The following is a 14,025-nucleotide window of genomic DNA, read 5'->3' on the forward strand; positions in this document are numbered from 1 at the left end:
AATCCAATGGTTTCAACTCCATCTAGAGTCTCCACACGAATGGTCCCTTGCGGGGTAATTTCACACACTCGATATGGTCCCTTACCAGCGTATTTCAATTTCTTCTTTTGATTACGTACCCCGTACATAAGAACTTTATCATTAACCTTGATGTCTTTATCCTTTAAATGGCTATCAAACCACTTCTTTCTCCTATCCTTCTCCACTAGAGCATTTCACACAGCTAATTGCCTCTCTTCATCTAGCCTTTCCAGGATATATAATCGCTCAACTAAGGGGTTACCATCCCAACCTTCTTGAGAAGCTTCTCGAAGACTAGGAATGACAAACTCCCATGGCATAACTGCTTCTTGGCCATACACCATCTTAAATAGTGTGAAATTAATAGCAACTTTATACGTAGTACGATAAGCCCATAAAGCTGATGTAAGCTTTAGGTCCCAATCAGTGCGATGAGCCTCAACTGTCTTTGTCAAAATGGAGATGAGAGTTTTGTTGGTACTCTCAGCTTGGCCATTTGCTTGGGGATAATAGGGTGTAGACTTGTGGTGAGATATCATGAAGTTTGATGTGAGTTCTTTTATTTCTTCATTTATAAAATGAGTTCCATTGTCACTCACAAGTTCAAAGGGGCATCCAAAACGTGTGATAATGTTCTCAAAGAGGAACTTAGCTGTTGTTTTTGCATCGGCCTTTCGTGTTGCTTTTGCTTCAGCCCATTTGGTTACATAGTCGATAGCCACAATGATATATCGTGATTGCGTGTTACGTACAGCCGGACTAATCGGTCCTACAAAGTCTAAGCCCCACTTTTCAAATGGTTGGGTTACCTTGATGGGATGTAGAGGCATCCTATCACTTCTTTGTGGCTTCTTGAAGCATTGGTATTCATCACATCCCTTTGCAAAAAGTGATGCATCCTTAAACAGAGTGGGCCACCAATAGCCTGACTGTAAGATATTTCGGGCAGTCAACTTTTTTGAAAAGTGACCACCAGCTACGCCCATGTGTGCCTCTTGTAGAATATATAAATACTCATCCTCGCGGGCACAGCCTCTAAGAACATCATCTTTTCCTCTCTTATAGAGAGTTCCCGCCAGTAAGCAATAGGGTTCTCATGCCTTGATTAATTTTCGAGCTATATCTTTCGCAGCTCTTTGGGTGGAAAACCATTAACTAAGAAGTTAACAATCTTTTCACTCCATTCAGGCATTGTCTCAACAATGAACAAAGGAGTATCAGGTAATTCATCATCAACCCTCGTAGGAGCTTCGCCATTAGGGATACAAGATAAATGATCCGCCATGACATGTTTCCTCCCAGGCCTCACAACAACGGTGAAGTCAAACTCAAGAAGAATTAACAACCATCATGTAATTCGACCTGTGGAACACGGCTTGTTTACCAAATATAGCAATGCTTGATGATCAACATAAAACACAAACTTGGTAGCAAGAAGGTAATAGCGAAATTTCTTTACTGCGTAAATCATAGCTAGACCTTCGCGCTCTGTAGTAGTGTAGTTCATCTCGGCATCATTTAATTGGCGACTTGCAAAGCTAATAGGGTAGTCCAATTTATGTTCTCCTGGTTGAGTTAGAACACACCCAATAGCAAAATTTGATGCATCAATATGCACATGAAAAGGTACATTCCAATCAGGTGTTCGCAGGATTGGAGCACTTGTTAGGGCCTTCTTTAATAACTCATAAGATTGATGACATTCTTCCGTCCAGTGAAACTCGATAAGAAGCTTGTACAATGGATGCGCTATCTCGGAAAAGTTTAAAATAAACCTTCGATAATAACCAACATGGCCCATAAATCTTTGAACTCCTTTATAGTTAGTAGGTGGTGGCAAATCGGCAATGGCTTTAATCTTACTCTCATCTGTGGATATCCCGTTCTTGGACACTATATGCCCTAGAATGACTCCATGCTTAACCCAAAATTGGCATTTGAAAGGGTTCAATGAGATGCGATAAAATCTGCACCTTTCAAATATTTTTCGTAGATATAACAAATGCTTCTCCCAAGAAGAATAAACACAAAGGTCGTCTAGGAAAGCTTCACAAAACTTCCTTAGAAATTCTTTAAACGCAGTGTTTATTAATCGTTGGAATGTAGCCGGGGCATTTGTTAAGCCAAAAGCCATAACACGAAATGCAAACACTCCAAACTCTGTGATAAAAGCAGTTTTAGCTTGGTCCTCTAATGCAATTGTGATTTGATTGTAACCAGAGTACCCATCTAAAAAGCTATAAGCTTCCTTGCCCGCAACTCTTTCAAGCACATGTTCTGAATATGGCAAGGGATAATGATCTCTCCTAGTGGTTGCATTAACTTTCTTGAGGTCCATGCACACTCTTAGTTTCCCATTCTTTTTTGGCACAATGACTATTGGAGAAACCCATTCTGAGTGCTCAATAGGGTATATGAATCCACATTGGATAAGTTTTTCAATCTCCTCTTGTACAATTTTGGCGTACTTAGGATTCATTGGATAGGGTCGTTGTTGGGCGGGTTTAGCAGTGTTGATCATGGGAATTGTATGTTTCACCACAGAAGGTGGAACCCCCTTCATGTCATGATATGTCCAAGCAAAGATATCCTTGTATTCCTTGAGGAGCTCCTTAAGTACAGCCTCTTCAGTTTCGGTAAGGTCTTGAGCAATAAAGACTGGTTTAGACTCCTCACCTGGTTCTGCTAATTCTATCTCTTTAACTACCACTGGACCATCATAGACTCCACTGCTTCCATTGGTAGGTATTCGTTGGGCTTTGGAATACACAACCTTTCGATCCCCCGTGGTATAAGATTTAAAATGTTCAGGAGCCGTATGTAAGTCAGCAGGCTCTTGTCCTGACAGAGACCTTTCTTTTAGTTCTGCCTCCTTTTGTTGTTGTGCTAACTCTCGGTTTTGACGTCTTCTTATAGTTCGACTCAATTTCGGCTCTGTAACCTCCAATTGAATGAGGTCAATGGGTCGCGGGCTGCACCACATGACACTCTGGAGATGTTCACCCCAATTGTCTACTAGCTTTCGATGAGCATCACATGCCCCTAGATAACTAAGCCATTCTGCAGTAGATCTTTCCTTGTTTATCCTAGCTCTCACATTTGCTCGATATCGTCGTCTCTTATATGACCTTTGTTTCTTGTTAAGGTTTTGATTTTGGTAAATGTTTGAACTCGACTCACCTGATAGGTCTTCGCTTGTATCTTCTTCACTCTCATATAAATTACCATAGATGGTCGTACTAGGCCTTGAGTGTTCAGTTTCTATACTTGGTTCACTCGATGTTTCCTCAGATTCTGAATCCATTTCTCCCTGAGATTCCGTTTCTGATGTGTATTGGCCTGAAGCCTTTGAGGAATCATCGGTTTCACTCTTAGGTAGGTGTGCCTCTTTCTTATCATGGGATGCTACATGCGCTACACCTAACATGTTTACTGGTGTAATGTGTGGTATCTCTTCCCCATCTGGTGTTACCCAGGTTGTTCCTCTAGCTCCCCATGTATCTATAGTTGCCGCTAGGTGCACCCAATCGACATTGTCTGACTCAGCCATTCCGGGGAGGATATCCATATAAGGAAAGTTCTCCCCAATATCCGTGTCTTCGTTACACGTGTAACAATACCGTAATGGAGCTGAGTGAATTGTTGTGTCTGATTGATTATCAATGATGAATTTATTTCCTAGAGGATGCGTTCGACCACTTAAAAGATCAACTCGAATGACAGAGTCTTGGAACTGTAAGTAGACGTGGTTTTTGGACCAGTCATGCACCATTTTTGCTTCCCTCATGAATGGACGCCCTAAGATCATCTCAAATGACATAGGATGCTTGGAAAAATCCATAACAATGAAAGTCTGCCTTACCTTGTGTCCCAAGACCTTGATTCTGAGATCCTTTAGCATTCCAATAGGCGTAACAATAGATCCATTAGCCATTTTTACCACTACGCTTGTGGCTTCAAGGTGAGGTCGCCCCATAGACTCCCAACAACTCTTTGTCACCATGCTCACTCCCGCACCACCGTCAAGGACCCCCTTTACAGTTAATCCTTTAGTAGTGATTGGTAGAGTAGCATTAGGTTCATCACCTTCAAAGTATTGCCCCAACTTATTAACGGGTACTTCAATTACAAATTCATGTCCCGCTAGGTCAGATGGTGGTGCTAAATGTTCCTCATCATTCATTACCGAGTCAGGTTTGTTCATATGTGCAAATTGTGGTAATCCGGCCTGTAATTCTCCATTGAGGAAGGCTCGAAGAGCTGAGACTAGCTCGGGGTCTTTATATAGTTTGGACATGATGGTGGTTCTAACTTTTGAAGACATGAAATCCATCAATTTGGCAACATTTAATGGCATCTTGTGGGCCGTAGGACCCTGACAAGAGAATGGTGAAGATGGAATCTCCACTTCCTCAAGGGGGTCGAGCATTCCCTCATTGAACATTCTCTCTAGTAGGAAAGGTGTGTGTCCACTTTCAGATGTCCTACCCTCACTCTCTTCCCGAATGATATTGGGTATAGCTAACGGCCTGTAGTTCTTGTGAGGTTGAACTTGTGTGGGAAACACTGTGTCCGACATCTGGATATGTTTGGGTTCAGGTTCTAATGTTCGTTGAGTTTCTTTCACCAAACCCCTCAGTTGTTGGACTCGTTCAATTTCCACTGTTGGGTTTGGATAGGTTCCAATCTTTCTCTTGCAATCCTCATTTTTTGTATCTCGTGGCTTATCTTGAAGGTTCGCAACTGGGTGGTTTAACTTTGAATACTCTTTTGGTGTTCGTCGTAATTCCCTCTCGTGATCCTCCTCACTGGCTTTTTCCTTTGTAGTAACAGTTTTGGTCTCCGTGGTCTCTATCAAATCTGAGTCATCCTCAAGGTCATTCATATACACGGGATCCTCTCTTGTCTCTATGTTAGTCTTTGAACTAGGTTTTGAGCTAGAAGCATTAAGGGATTTCTTTCTTCGTGTTTTCTTCTTTCTCGCTCGGCCAATGGATGCAGCATCTCTCTCTTCGAGGATATATTTTTGCTTTTGGAGCATCGACCGTGTGAGTGCATTCACTGGTGCTATGTTTATAGTTGGTGGTGTCCCATCAACAATCTCTATTATGTTCAATGGTGTGATTTTTGATGCGTTTGGATTGTTAGGACACTGTGCGATCAAATGATCTATGCCACAACGATTACAAGTGAGTATTGGCATTGCCAATGCACTCCCTTGACTTGTTTGCATTAGTGCGGCATTCTTTTGCATTCTAATGGGGCACTCAGCTACTCGATGTGGTCCACCACATTCATAGCACTGAAGAGGTGGTCTCCTGGAAAAACTATTAATGTTTTGGCCTCTTGCTGCTAGCGCAGTAGCTTGATATACCGGTTTGATTTGTCCCCAATGGTCTTCCATATAGTACATGGGACACTCCTCAAGCATGTCGACTCCATAGGTGATACTAGAGTCTATGTCCTCTTCGCAATCTACATAAGTACTAGATGACTCGCAACCTATTTGGTTCATAGGTGTAACTCTTGGATGAGGGGGTTGCGGTCCTAGCACTGGAGGTGGCAATGGTGTGTTTTGGACCACATTTTGGGTTCTAGGGACCATGTGTTGTAATGGCAACTGTTGCTCCATGGGTGGGGTAGGCATCAATGCAAGAACTCGAGGTGAGTCTGTCCAAGCTATAGGCGGTCTATTTTCCATGATGCGTTTAAGCATTAGGCAATCCTTCACTTGATGGCCATACCTACCACACGCGTTACAAGTCCCGTTAAACTTTACTCTGAAAGTAGGGCATTCACTCGTAGTATGCGGGCCCAAGCAAATTGAGCACCATTGTTGCTCCCTTCTTGGATACATATGAGTGTTTTGTGGAGCACGATTACCCCTAAGGCTTTCTTGGATGGCCTTGGTGAGATCCGCCAAAGTCATGCCAAAGTCATCTCAGATATCGTTTTCTCTTTCACGATTGGCTTTATCTTCATTGGCTCATGCCCTGACGCTTGCGAGCTACTAGACTTCGGCTTGGCGGACACTCTTTCTCCTGCAATCATTAAATTATCCTCCAATTGGATTGCATTCATGGTGACTACTTCCCAAGTAGTGATACCTCTAATGACTAGGCCATTATAGATACTTTCATGTCGTAGTCCCCTGATGAATCTATCGAGCAATTGGTTGTTGTTGAATTGCTGTTTGGATTGCATCGAGAATTCAAATTCTTTAGGCGACTAATGAAGTCTCTCACGGATTCACCTTCTTCTCGTTGGGCTTTCTGGAGCTGAGAGGCTACACCCCAAAGTACTCCCTCTCATATGTATTCTTTTAAGAACAGTCTCCTAAGAGTAGAGTAGATCATTTTCTCTTCTACTCTTAAGGTTCTATACCAATCTCCAGCCTTTCCGCTTAGGGTCAAACTCAAAGCCTTACACTTATGTAGCTCATTGTGCTCTTCCAAGGAATCGCACACATGTTCAAAGACTTCCATATGCTTTCTAGCATCTCCGTCTCCACTGAATTTTTGTGTGAGCTTAGCTACTTGAACTGCCTTGCTCCTAGGCTCTCTATCAGGTGCACTACGCATGTTTTCCGCAATAGAGCGACCGATAGTTTGAGCAAATGCTGCCAAATCTCCTATTTGAGCAGGTATAATGGGTGTATGTGCTCCTGGAACCACATGTGAGATGGGAGTTGGCCTTGGCCTTGGCATACGCGCGGCTCTTGGGTCCCATATTTCGTATGGTGGTGTACCAGACGGTGGTCCAAAGTTTACAGGCGTGGCCCTAGGCATAGGGGGTGCCTGATATGGCATGTTATTATTAAATGGCATGACTCCACTTGTATAAGAGCTTGGATAATGCCATTGTGGATTGTAAGCTCTTGGAATAATCGGAGGTGTAGGAGCTACATGAGGCTGAGGTACGACAGGTGCACATGATTGATACATACATGTAGGTATAGTTGGGGGCACTGTGCTACTAGGCATCGGCGCAGTATTAACAAATGAACTCCATGGTGTACTTCTTGTCATGCTCACCACTGGGATATGCATGGTAGCCGTAGTGTCATTAAGAGAAAGATGAGCTAGATCTGGGAAGGTAAAGCTGCCACTTGTGGGCTCAGATTGTACTGGGGCTCCTGGCGAAACAACATATGGAGGATCAATGGGGCTCACTGAGGGAGTCTCCATTTGTGATAGGGTTGGTTGGTTGGCCTTTCTCGTATCCAAGAATCTCATTAGGCCTGTTGAAGGCATGTTGATCCCTGTGTTTTGTCTTTCTAACTCGACAATCCTATGGAGGATATCACAGACTTTCTGTTGTTGCTCATCTATGCTAGTAGCACCCGATGTGGATTGTAGAACATCTAACCAACCCACATGATAGGTGTATCCTGTGTACCAATCAGTTAAAGCTTCCGCTTGTAGGTCATACTCCCAATTTTCGTTTAGGAATATCCCATCTAGGCCTGGCGTGCTGGAGGTTTCCCTCAAGGTGGAAGCATTATTTCTCCCCATCGCTTGCCCCTCCGTGACTGCTACCTTGGGAGCACTCGGTTGCTCGGCTGGCATGATTGTTGTCATAGTAGCCTTTGCTTTCACGGCTTGACTTTGTTCTAGCCTTCCTAGGTTCTCAATTTCTCTCTCCGTTGTTGCTTGCATATAGCGTTCGATCTCTTGTACTTCGGCAAGACTCCTACAATCGGGTAGTAGAACCTCAGAGGGAGATAGTCCTAAAGGATCAGGAGGTGCAGTGGATGGAACATTCACATGCACACTCTCAAGAAGCATAGGGTCTATTTTAGGCATGAATGACGAATTTACTTCCCCACTCCCTTCATTTATTTCATCAACCGCATGTTCGGAGCGAGTAGCTCTACTAAGGATCTCTTTTAAGCAGCTAAACACGCTGGACCCTGGCCGTGGACCCATGGCATGCATGTCTTGACTTGAACTATCAGGTTTTGGTGTAGGATACCCCTCCATGACTTCGTAGTCAGAGGAAGAATCACTAGACGTGATATGAGGATCTTGGGTCGCGCTGCCTTGAGTCCCGGCCGAAGGTCCAAAACCTAGGGTGGAGGAATAATGGGTGCCCTCGTAAATGGAGGCACTACCAATATGCTCGTGCTGTAACACTCGTCCAGAGCGTAGGTTCATATGACTTGGATCCCCTAGAAGTGTCAGTGAGTGGCCGTGAAGGCTGCTCACCTAGTAATTTTGGGTGTTTTGCAACCCAAGTTTTTTCTTATTTATTTATTTATTGATTTTTTGGTCCTTTTTTTCTGACCCAGCTATAGAATAGAACGTATGATAGCTCAAAACGAGCGTCTCGGTCAGAGGGACGTGCCGTGCTTTACAGCCCTCCGTTTGGTCACTTTATGCCCTCGGAATCCCTAAAACCGTCAATTTCTAGTAGGAAACTAGGCCCAAATTAGAAAGTCTAAGGGTGTAAGTGGGAAGAGAAGGGAGGAGAGTGGAGGACTTGCCCCACATGCTCTCATTCCCTCTTGAGGAGGTAGGGTATATATATAAGAGTGAGTCTAGTATATATCATAAGACTGTGTCCTGGGCCTGGGCCTGGGCTTGGGCTTGGGCTTGGGCTTGGGGAAATGATCCCGATCCCGATCAAAATTTTAGTGGAGCCCCCCAGTCACTCACGCTTAAATATTTTCATTTTTTTATTTTTTTTATTTTTTTTTATTTTTTATTTTTTAGGCGACGACCGCGCGCGGTTTAGGTGACACTTTCTTGGCTACACACACTGTCAACACCTACATAACCTCTCTGTCAACAGCTCACAGACAGCTCACTACCTTATCTACTTACTAACAGTGCTGCTAACCACTAACTAATCTACCTGCTTACTGACAGTGAGCTAACTGTCCACCTACTTCCTCTCTCACTACCTTCCTGTGCAAAGACTGTGTGCAGCCAAACCTTGACAGAAAACTGTGTACAGACTATGTACAAACAGAAATTGCTAACTGCCTACCTACTTATTCATTCACTGCGAACAAGCTAACGACTACTAATTGTGCAAAGACAGTGTGCAAACAGAAAACACAACATTATGCAAAAATCACAGAACTTGCAGACAATACAAAAATTAACAACTTGCAGAAAAATAACTCATTCCTCTTCCTCTTCCTCTTCTTTCCTACTACAAACAACTCATAGGAGAAGCACAAAGTGCCTCTTGGGCTTAGTGCAAGGCGATTCCCCGGCAACGGCGCCAAAAATGTGCGCTCCTTGCCGCACTCTCGAAGCAAGGGCCTTGCCTAACACTGTGTGCAAGCCATAGACGGCTCCAAGCACACAACTAGCTTAACTAGTAAGCTCAAAAGAGGGCAATGGTGTGTCACTCACCGCTCTATGCTCCTACCATGGAGGATTCCTCACCGCGAAGAAGAAGGAGACGCCGCTACGTTGCGCTCAACCGCTTCACCGCCGTCGTGCCGTCGCAATGCTCAATCGCTCTCCCTCTCTCTCTCTCTCTCTCTCTCTCTCTCTCTCTCTCTCTCTCTCTCTCTCACACACACACACACACACACACACATACACACACGCACAAGGAGGTGAAGAAGAAGAAGATGGAGATGGAGATGGAGCAAGAGCACTCTTCTATTGCACAAATGAGAGAATGAATGAATTTTAGGTTTAGTTGGCTTTTATATGAGCTCACCCCATTCACACTTGGGCTCCCATGCTTAGCCAACTAATCCCTTGAATGTCCCAATTAGAGTGCGCCTCTCATCGGCGATCACTCTTACCCTTTTCCTATTGGTCTGATAATCCCGGTACTTGACTCTACCAAATACATAATACACGTCCGTCGTAGGTGATGGGGTGTCCATGAGCCGTGAGGGTTAACAGTACCCAAATTTGCCTGACTCCTTGCATGCTACTTGTAGCATTTTCTTGTCGATAGGATGGAGAAGATTGATTTGCTTTGTGGTTTGCTTTCCTGGTAACTCCCTTTCCATTCCTGCTTGCTTGATGCAATTGGAACGATGAGTTGTCCGCCTTTAGGTGATAGCTTGAGCTGATTGGTATCCCAGTTTGGTACTGCCTTATACGTCTGCATCCATGAGATTCCAAGAATCATTGTCTCATTCATGTGGTCATTTGGTAAGCATACAAACTAATGAGGACATGACCATTCGTGTACCATCACATTTAAATTGACTACTCCCAATGTTGGTGTTGGGTTCTTGTTGCATCCTTTGATAGTCACTATTCCTGCTATCAAAGAATAACTTGTTGCTTTCTTGTACATGGAATAACTGACTGCATTTACCCGAGCTCATGTGTTGACCAATGCATTTGTGTTATGATTGTTTAGATGTACTTTGATGCGAAGGTCCATTCCATCTAACCGTTCATCATCTGTTGACACGGCATTTTTCTCCAATTCCCATTGTCGGTCATCTATTTCCACAGTGTTGATGGGAATAGGTATTTGTTGATTCTTGAGAGCAGATTTCCTTTTGAGTACTCAAATCCGTGCTTCTTCTTGGGCTTCATCAATAATTTGTTGTCGTTTTATCTTTTTTTGCTTAGCTACATGCATCCTTTCTAAAAATTCATTGGTTAGTGGCAAATTGTACTTCTTTAAACAACATCCACTAATCCAATTATCCATTGGTTCACCATTTAGGGTGGACAACTTAACTGCTCCACTTGGAGATACATCTTCAATGATAAATGGTCCATTTTTCTTTTTCTTAAACTTGGGAATGTGTTGCTTAAGGGAATAGATTAAAACTAAGTCCCCTTTTTTGAAGATTTTTGTAATTAGATGGGAATCAAAAAACTGTTTTTGCTTTTGCCTTTGTGCATAGATGTGAGCTACAGCAGTTAGCCTTTGCTCATCTAGATTTTTTAAATCTTCAAATCTCTCTGAAAATTCATGTCCATTCCACTCAAGATCCTTAGCTACCCTTAGTGTCGGCAATAGAAATTATATTGGCAATATGGCATCAAGACCATAAACAAGGTTAAAGGGTGTAGCATTTAAAGCTGTTTTGAATGAAACTCGATAAGCCCATAGGCTACATGGAGATTCATTTCCCAATCTGTCCTTCCTGAACTAACCACTTTAGTCAAAATCGAGCTAAGAATTGTATTTGTATTCTCAGCTTGTCCATTTGCTTGTGGGTGATAGGGAGCTGATTTGTTATGGATGACCATAAATTTATTAAGCAGATACTCGATTACCTCATTGAGTAAATGAGTTCCTCTATCACTGACTATTTCTATTGGCAGTCCATATCTTTTGAACGCATACTCATAGAAGAATGCGGCGGTGGTTCTGGCATCATTCTTTTGAGTTGCGTTAGCCTCGGCCCACTTGGTCAAATAGTCCGTAGAGATACAATGATATATTGATCTTGGGTTCTATAAGTAGGTGGCAATATTGGCCCAACAAAATCTATACCCCATTTTGTGAAATCTCTAGCCTCCATCATTGGTCTTAAGGGCATCCTATCTACACGGGTTGGCATTTTAGCTCATTGACATGCATCACACCTCCGAACATATTCCTTGGCATCTGCAAAGAGTGTTGGCCAACATATGCCTGCCATTAAGATTGCTCTTGTGGTGGTCTTGCTAGAAAAGTGACCTCCACCTAATCCAGCATGTGCTTGTTCTATAATGGGAATATATCCGTCTTCATTTGCACAAAGATGCAAACGTTGATCCTTACCTCTCCGATACAATTGGTTTCCAATAAGATCATAGTCTCTTGATTCTGTTTCAATTGCTCTTTGACGGCGTTTACTCATATCCTCAAGAAATGTTCGGCTCGATAAGTAAGTAACTAGATAGTTACTCCACTGAGGAACAAGTGACATTTGGAACGATGTTACATGAGGTATGGATGTTTGTTTTTGACATTGAGGACAATCTTTCACAAAAGAATGAACATCACTCCTCATAGTTGGCCAATACTCCAAGTCTCAAGATCCGTCGCATAGTTTGATTTTTCGCAAAGTGAAGTCCTACTACGATAATATGTGCTTGACTTAGGTATTGGGCTTTCTCTTCAGGATTAATACACAACAGCAATATTCCATCTTGATTTTTTTTTGTAACCTTCTAGCTAATTGCTCAATTAATCCGATTGTAATAGGAAAGGGTATTTGCGAATCCACTTGAGCTATGTTCATCAATGATACCATATTTTTCGACCAACGAGGTATCATTTCAAAGATGAACAAATATGCATCTGGTATATCATCATCTATTCCTTTAGGTGGTTCTCTTGAAACAATCCTTGACAAATGATCTGCTCTTTGATGAGTAGTGCCCTTTTTTACAACTACAGTGAAATCAAATTCCGGAAAAATGATGAACCATCCCACTATTCTTCCTGTGTTGCATGGCTTGTTGACCAAGTACAATAAGGCTTGGTGGTCCACAAAGAACATAAATTTGTTAGCTAATAGGTAATGTCTAAACTTTTTTATGGCATAGATCATTCCTACTCCTTCCCTCTCTGTGGTGGTATAGTTCTTTTCTGCCATATTCAACTGTCGGCTAGCATAAGAAATAGGAAAATCATTTTTTTCATCTCCTGGTTGAGCTAGTATACACCCAATGGCAAAATTGGAAGCATCTACATGTATGTGGAATATCTTGTTCCAATGTGGTGCTTTCAATATTGGAGCTGAGGTGAGAGCTTGCTTAAGCTTCATGAAGGATTCTTCACACTCATCAATCCATTCAAAGTGTGTAATCAAGTTGTACATGGGTTTGCAATTATAGCGTACATGTAAATGAACCGCCTGTAATATTCAAAATGACCCATGAAGGCTTGAACCCCTTTGACTGTTGTTGGTCTAGGCAAATTAGCAATAACATGAATTTTATCCATATCAGTAGCTATGCCATTTTTAGACACTATATGTCCAAGAATTTTTTCTTGTCTACCCATAAATATGCACTTTTCAAGATTTAAGCAAATTCTATTAAGTCTACATTTTTCGAATACCTTTTTGAGGTGTTCAAAATGTTCAGCCCTGATTGATGAATGTACGCATATATCATCCATATATACTTCCAAGAAATTCCTAAGATATTCTTTGAAAGCATGGCTCATCAATCTTTGAAAGGTGGCAGGAGTATTAGTTAACCCAAAAGGCATAACTTGATAGGCAAAAATACCCCATTCCGTTGCAAAGGCAGTTTTATGCTGATCTTTTGGGTCAACCAAAAGATCATTGTATCCCGAAAAGCCATCTAAAAAGCTGTAAGCTTCTTTACCTGCAACTTGTTCTAAAACATGTTCAGTGACTGGAAGAGAAAACTTGTCTCTAATGTAAGTTGTATTCACTTTCTTGAGGTTGATAGACACCCATAGTTTTCCAAAAAAATGCTTTTTATGTAACCATGCATGTGTATTTGTAAGTTCTATGTTTCTCTAACTATGGGAAAACAATGGTATTTTCAAACTATTTTTTATTGTGACAGCACCATATTCGTATCTTAGTTGAGATGATAGCTATTATCACAGCTTTGTATCCCTTGTATGTGTGTGTATACATGTCTAAAAACTCCCTTCCGTGTGCTTCTCCCCGTGTGTGTTGTTTTGAGAGACGGTATTACCTTACGTGTTATGCTGTGGTGATCTATTAGAACCCTTTATGTGTGTGTAACCATGTATAGAAAACACTTTTCCTTGTGCTTCTATTATAGCTTGTGCGATTTTTGATACAAAACATTGAATACCTTTTGTATTTTGGTGTATGTTTCTCTTCGTACATACTTGGAGGCTCCGTATATAGCCCTTTGTTGCTTCCAGCTGGTTTGTATCTCGTTAGCATTGAGGCGGAATCAAGTAAGGGCTACACTAACCCTAACACCAATGGAAATATCTCACACACTAAAACACGAGAGAGAGAGAGAGAGACAGAGAGAGAGAGACACAGAGACAGATGGTGTACAACTTAGCTTCAACCTTATGATTTGCACAAGAAGGCACCTAGAGCTTGCGGATTCAAGT

This window comes from Adiantum capillus-veneris, chromosome 14 (genome assembly GCF_014529385.1).
Source record: "Adiantum capillus-veneris isolate H3 chromosome 14, ASM1452938v2, whole genome shotgun sequence".
Classification (NCBI taxonomy): domain Eukaryota; kingdom Viridiplantae; phylum Streptophyta; class Polypodiopsida; order Polypodiales; family Pteridaceae; genus Adiantum; species Adiantum capillus-veneris.